Consider the following 6,991-nt stretch of genomic DNA (forward strand, 5'->3'; position numbering starts at 1 on the left):
CTTCATCCTCATTATCTTCACATTAAGTAGGCTGAGGAGGAAGAAAAGGAAGATTTGGACTTGCTGTCTCAGGGGAAGAAAAGGGGAAGCGGCACTTGCTGTCGCAGGGTTGGCAGAGGTGGAAAAAGAAGAGGAGATGGAAGGCGAGGCAAGAGGCAGGAGAAGCAGGCGCAGTCAGTGTAACTTTGTAGAAATAGAATGTAATTTCTTTCTGACTTTTTTGCTTTATCATTTCTCTAGTCATTTTGCAGAAATAGAACATAATTTTTTCCTGACTTTTTTGCTTTTTCATTTCTCTAGGATGTTTCTATAATACCTATCCTTCCACCATTTGGTTTCGTTTTAATGCCCATTAGAAGGGTCTATGTCACCAAAAAAAAGTATCAAAAGAGGTCCTGAATAGTAAGAACTGTTTTGGCAGGTTGTCTAATATCGGTTTGTTTTCTGGCCCTGCTTCTTCTACATCTTCTTCTTCATAATCTGGAACTAGTTCAGAAGTATTCCTCGAGTCATCATCTGTTAATTCCTCTGGTGTGGTGTCTATTAGCTCTTGAATGTCCCCAAGATCCATATCTTGAAATTCTTCATCCTCTACTTTTTTAACCATATCCAAAGTCTGTTTTACAATTTCCTTGACTGGCTCTGTTGTAAATCCTGTGAAGGACTGCCTTTGTTGCCCAGGCCTTCTTGCTGTACAACCAAAAAAAAACCTGGCAACTGGTATTTATATTTTGCTTTCAAGTCTTGGGGGTTAGCAGCTTTATAGAGAAGGGCAGTCATTATCATAAACCCAACTGCATTTGCACAAAATCTTAGCGTTAGCTCATCCCCTCCTGTGAAAAGTCCTGACCTTCACTTCTTTTTCTTACTAATAAATGTCCTCTGTAGCATTTTTTTTTCCTGCAGAATACAACACTTCTGTCTACATTGAAAAGTTGTTCAGGCAAATTTCCTTTCTCTTTTCTTAATGGGATCTGGACGTTTGTCTGCTGCCTCTTGGTCAGCAGGAGTTTCTTCTCTTGTAATCTTGACATTTTTAGAGCCAAACATCTTTCTAAAATTATCAAATTGTTCTTTGCTGACATGAAATTCTCCAACTTTGGATACTTCCTCTTTTTCTTTTAAGTTGTCATATAGTGATTTCACTTTTTCTCGAATCACATTAGAGTCTATAGGTGTGCCTTTCTTATAGCAATCCTGCACCCACATAAAAATTGCATTTTCAATATAAGGATGTTTTACAGAAAGTACAGGTTTTCATACCCGAAGCAATAGTTTCACAAATATACTTTTCTTTGTTTACAACAGATGTATTTATGCTGGATTTATTTATCTTGAAATGGCAGATTGAGGTCTCAGTTGCAGCCCTCAAGCTATGGTACATATCGAACAATTCAACTTATTTTTTGTAATGTCAAGGCTTTTCTCACTTCTTAGGAGTCCTTCCAGCATCACTAGTGACACTTCATATAGTTCCCATGGTGCTATTTATGCTATTGCACCAAATATGATAAAAAACACATGAGAACCACGAGAGATCACTTTTTACTGTGATAGGCAGTTTACTGGAGAGACATAAACTGCTCACATGGAGATGCTTAGCGTCATCAGCATTTTAAGTGGATGCTCGCAACACTTGAGCTCACAACAATAGCAACAGGAGGTGGCCACAAAATTATTAAAGTGATATGTGCTATAGTTAATGTTATGCTGTTATGATTGAATACTGTTGTATTAGTCCATTTTCATGCTGCTGATAAAGACATACCAGAGACTGGGAAGAAAAAAGAGGTGTAATTGGACTTATAGCTCTACATGACTCGGGAGGCTTCAGAATCATGGTGGGAGGCAAAAGGCACTTCTTACATGGTGGCAGAAAGAGAAAATGAGGAAGATGTGAAAGCAGAATTCTCTGATAAAAGCACTAGATCTTGTGAGACTTATTCACTACCACGAGAACAGTATGGGAGAAACTGCCCCCATGATTCAAATTATCTCCCATTGGGTGTCCCTCCAACAACACATGGGAATTATGGGAGTACAGTTCAAGATGAGATTTGGGGTGGGGACACAGAGCCAAAACATATCAACTGGATCTTCCTGTTTGTTTACATTTCTCTCAACTGCGAGTGGTCTTTTTGTGTAGATTTTGATAAATTTTAACTTTTTATAATAAATTTGTATATATTTTATGGCAGCAAATAATCAAACTAGCATCTCTCTGTTTTATGTATTCAGTACATTCCTGTTTCTTTTTTAAAAAATATTTTTAGGTTATATGGTTCGTCTTCAATTTTTTTCAAATTTTCAGAACCCCCCCCCAAAGTTTTTCAATATGTTTATCTTGAAAAATCCACACGTAAGTGGACCCATACAGTACAAACTCATGTTATTAAGGGCCAACTGTATAAGGAGCATTCACGAGTTTCAGATGTTAGGACCAGAATAGTTTTAGGGCCATTATTCAGCCTCCCAAAAAAGTGGCAAAAATAACTCTACCTAATTTTAAGGTTTATTATATAAGGAAAGTAATCAAAACAATATCAAATTGGTGGAGAGATAGACACATAGATCAATGGTACATAACAGAGAACGCAGAAATAGACACACACAATTATGTTCAATTAACTGTGCAAAAGCATGCACTAGGTGCAAAAGCAATTCACTATAGGAAGATAGTTGATATGTGTATTAGTCTGTTTTCATATCACTATTTTAAAATGTCTCAAGATTGGGTAATTTATAAAGGAAAGAGGTTTAATTGACTTACAGTTCGACATGGTTGGAGAGACCTTAGAAAACTTACACTCATGGCAGAAGGTGAAGGAGAAGCAAGGCACCTTCTTCATAAGGCAGTAGGAAGGAGAAGCACTGAGTGAGGGAAAGGAGACCTGTATAAAACCATCAGATCTCCTAAGAACTCACTCACTGTCATGAGAACAGCATGGGAGAAGCCACACCCATGATTCAATTGCCTCTACATACTTGGGCTCTCCCTTGACATATGGTAATTAGGAGGATTTAAAATTCCCACAGCCAATGTCATACCAAATGGGCAAAAACTAGAAGCATTCCCTTTGAAAACCGGCACTAGACAAGGATGCCCTCTCTCACCACTCCTATTCAGCATAATATTGGAAGTCCTAGCCAGAGCAATTAGGCAAGAAAAAGAAATAAACAGCATTCAATGAGGAAAAGAAGAAGTCAAATTGTCCCTATTTGCAAATGACATAATGGTACATTTAGAAGACCCCATTGTCTCAGCCCAAAACCTCCTTAAGCTGATAAGCAACTTCAGCAAAGTCTCAGGATATAAAATCAATGTGCAGAAATCCCAAGCATTCCTATACACCAAAAACAGACAAACAGAGAGCCAAATTATGAGCAAACTCCCATTTACAATTGCTACAAAGAGAATTAAGAGAGAGGAGAGAAGGTACATCAGGGGGCGGGGAGGTTGGGGCAGAATAACACCAGGAGAAATGCCTGATGAAGGCGATGGGGAAGAGGAGGATGGAGACTGCGAATCACCACGGCACGTATGTACCTATGCAACAATCCTGCAGGATGCAGGATGTGCACATGTACCCCCAATAAAAAAAAATTCAAGATGAGATTTAAATCTCATGTTGAATTGTAATTCCCCATGCTGAGGGAAGGACTTGGTAGGAGGTGATTGAATCATGGGGGCAGATTTCCCTCTTGCTATTCTTGTAATAGTGAGTGAGTTCTCATGAAGGTTTAAAAGTGTGTGGTGCCTCCCTGTTTATTCTATCTCTATATCTGTCACCATATGAAGATATGCCTGCTTTCCCTTTGCCTTCTGCCATGATTGTAAGTTTCCTGAGGCCACCCCAGCCATGTGTCCTATATAGCCTACAGCACTGTGAGTTAATTGAACCTCTTTCTTTATAAACTACCCAGTCTCATGTAGTTCTTTATTGCTGTCTAAGAATAGACTAATACAATAGTCTTTCCAGCAAATAGTTTGGGAACAATTAAACATCCATAGGCAAAAAAAAAAAAAAAACTTAAAAAAAAAACCAAAAACCCAACCTAAACCTCACACCTTATATAAAATTAACTTAACATGGATCATGCACTTAAACATAAAGCATAAAGTATAAAACTTAACAAACAATAGGAGAAAAATCTTAAAAATCTAGGTGAAAACTTCTTAGACTTGACACCAAAAGCATAATTCTTAAAGAAAAATTTGATAAATTGGACTTTATCAAATTTAAAACTTCTGTGAAAACCCTCGTTAAAGAATGAAAACACTACCTACAAACTGGGAGAAGACATCTGAACATCAGATATCTAAATAAATGACTGAATGACTCAGAACTACAAGAAAGCCTGCTAACCTTTCCCCACTGTCCGGAGCCCTCTAATTTCCCAGCTGGTGTGGCCTGAACTCTCCAGGCACCACAGAAACCGAGATAGCCTGAAAATGGCTTCTCCCAGTTCAAGTGTGGTAGATTTTTGGAAGTTTTTTGCAGAGGCAAAGCACGCAGTCTTCATTTCAGGGGCTAGCGTTAGTGCGGTAAGCGGGGTTCCACCCTTCAGAGGAGCCGGAGGTCATTGGGGAAAATGTCAGCCCAGGCCCTGGCGGCTCCTCAGACCTCTGCCCACGCCCTCCTGGGTGCGGGAACTCCCCAGTGTGAGTGAGAGGTCAGGCAGAGGCAGGAGCACAGCCCCGCGCCTCGCCACCACCAAATGTGAGACCCTGCTGGGTGCACAGGGCTACCGGGGCATGATCATGACAGAACATCCACGGGCGGCACCCCAGGCTGGCGCCAAGAACCTTCTGGAAATCCACCTTAGCTTATGTTAAACTCCATGTACCTTTTGTGGAGTGGTGTCCGAGAATTACAAGAGTCCCGTTTGTCCACCTTTATCACGGGAAGGTGCTCCAGGACCTGGAACTCAAGATGCCAGAATCCCAGTTGAGAAACTTCCCTGGTGTGAAGAGGCAGAGAGCAGGGCCTTGCTGCAACTTCAGCCCTGTGGTTAGGCGAAAACCTGGATCCTGCCATTCCGAAGGAGGCTGACAAGAGAGCTCACCCTTGTGACTATGTCTAGTGGCATAGTCTCTAGACACTCCCCCTGTGGTGTACCGCACCGCTGTGTTTGCCCATCAGATGTCTGCCAGGGGAGTGCCAGTGACCGAATTTAACATGGAGACTACCCCAGCCATGAGCAGATTCAGGCTTCATTTCCAGGAACCCTGTGGTAGGGTGCTTCCTGAAGCCCTTGCTGGTCATGAAAATGAAACTGTTTCTTAAACATCCTGGGAAGAAATAAATTATATTATATCTAAGTATGATCCAAAAATATCTTGATTCCCTGGCTGGAATCTAACCTGTTATTAAGTGTTTGGGGCTCAGAAGTAGCAAGAACAAAGGTATTTTGAAGGCAGAGAACTATAAAGTTAATGCATGTTATTTGATTTGAACTGAAACATAAGAGACCTTTGATAGATTTTGTCAGTTACTGGGAGGAAAAAAGTGTTGTAATTAGGTTGTCTTAAAAAAGGTAATTATCTTGATTATATTTTTCATATTTGGGCAAAGACAGAAGTAGAGGGGTAAAACCTTCCTATTTAATGTAGAACAAGTTTTAATGGAAAATAAAATTATTCTGTACAGTAAGATAACTACCTGCTTGTATAAATATGTTACCCCAGGAACAAAAATTCTTTTCTAACTATTACCTGTAACATTGAAAACCTGTTCTTCCCTTTCTCAAGGTTAGTATTTGCCACCTGAATTTTAATAATCTCTTTGCTCACCTATGAGGAACAATAAAGGCAATATATTTTAAAGGAGAATTATTTTGGAGAATAACCAAGGTAGAGTATTTTCTTTTAGAAGTGCATTTACTCCATTAGGAACTTCAGCAAATAATTGGTTTTGTTTTGTTTTGTTTTGTTTTGAGATGGGAGTTTCACTCTTGTTACCCAGGCTGGAGTGCAATGGCGTGATATCGGCTCACCGCAACCTCTGCCTCCTGGGTTCAAGCAATTCTCCTGCCTCAGCCTCCTGAGTAGCTGGGATTACAGGCACGTGCCACCATGCCCAGCTAATTTTTTGTATCTTTAGTAGAGACGGGGTTTCACCATGTTGACCAGGATGGTCTTGATCTCTTGACCTCATGATCCACCCACCTCGGCCTCCCAAAGTGCTGGGATTACAGGCTTGAGCCACCAAGCCCGGCCTGGTTTTTTTTTTTTTTTTTTTTTTTTTTTTTTTTTTTTTTTTAGAATAGAATTTATAAAAAGCTATATGGTAGAGTCACTTGGGTATTTTCCAAGTGATTGAGAATAATTGCTATGAAAATGAATAAGGAAAATTTTAAATAACTATTTTAGAAGGAGCCACTGAGTGGATTTTCCAAGCTTGAAACTGTCTATAGTACCATGAAATCATGTTTATGATTCCTTCTCAACAATGTGCTTCTCCTCTAGAAACACACACATTGTTCAATAGATATTTTTTCAATTATATTTTGCGGCCAAAAAAAAAAAAAAAAATCACTAGATTAAGAGCCTCTCCTCTGCACCTCTCTCAAGTTGAAAAAACTCTCAAAAGCAAGGACATGTATATTTATTCCCTCACTCAAAAAATTATGTTCAAATATAAAATTAATCTCTAAAAACTCCCTTATGGGGGAATCTCTCAAATATCATTTCTCCTTTTATCTTTCATCCTGCTCCCTATTGCCTATATCCAGTATTTCAGGCCACAGAGGGCAGAGGTTTGCTTTTCACCTGCTTCCTCTGAGACAGCAACACTGTGACCATCTTCCTCAAAGATGCCTGGAGTTCTTCTGGATGTCAGTCCAGCAAAGATACAAAAGAGCTCTACATTTCAGGGACCTCCCTGAAACACCTCCCTCCCACATTGGATAATTTCAACATGGCAGGGACATCCATGTGTGACGTTCTCATTGGAAACCTTTAACAGATATGGTTTAAATTTTAATACAA

The sequence above is a fragment of the Saimiri boliviensis genome, chromosome 11, assembly GCF_048565385.1.
Source record: "Saimiri boliviensis isolate mSaiBol1 chromosome 11, mSaiBol1.pri, whole genome shotgun sequence".
NCBI classification, from domain to species: domain Eukaryota; kingdom Metazoa; phylum Chordata; class Mammalia; order Primates; family Cebidae; genus Saimiri; species Saimiri boliviensis.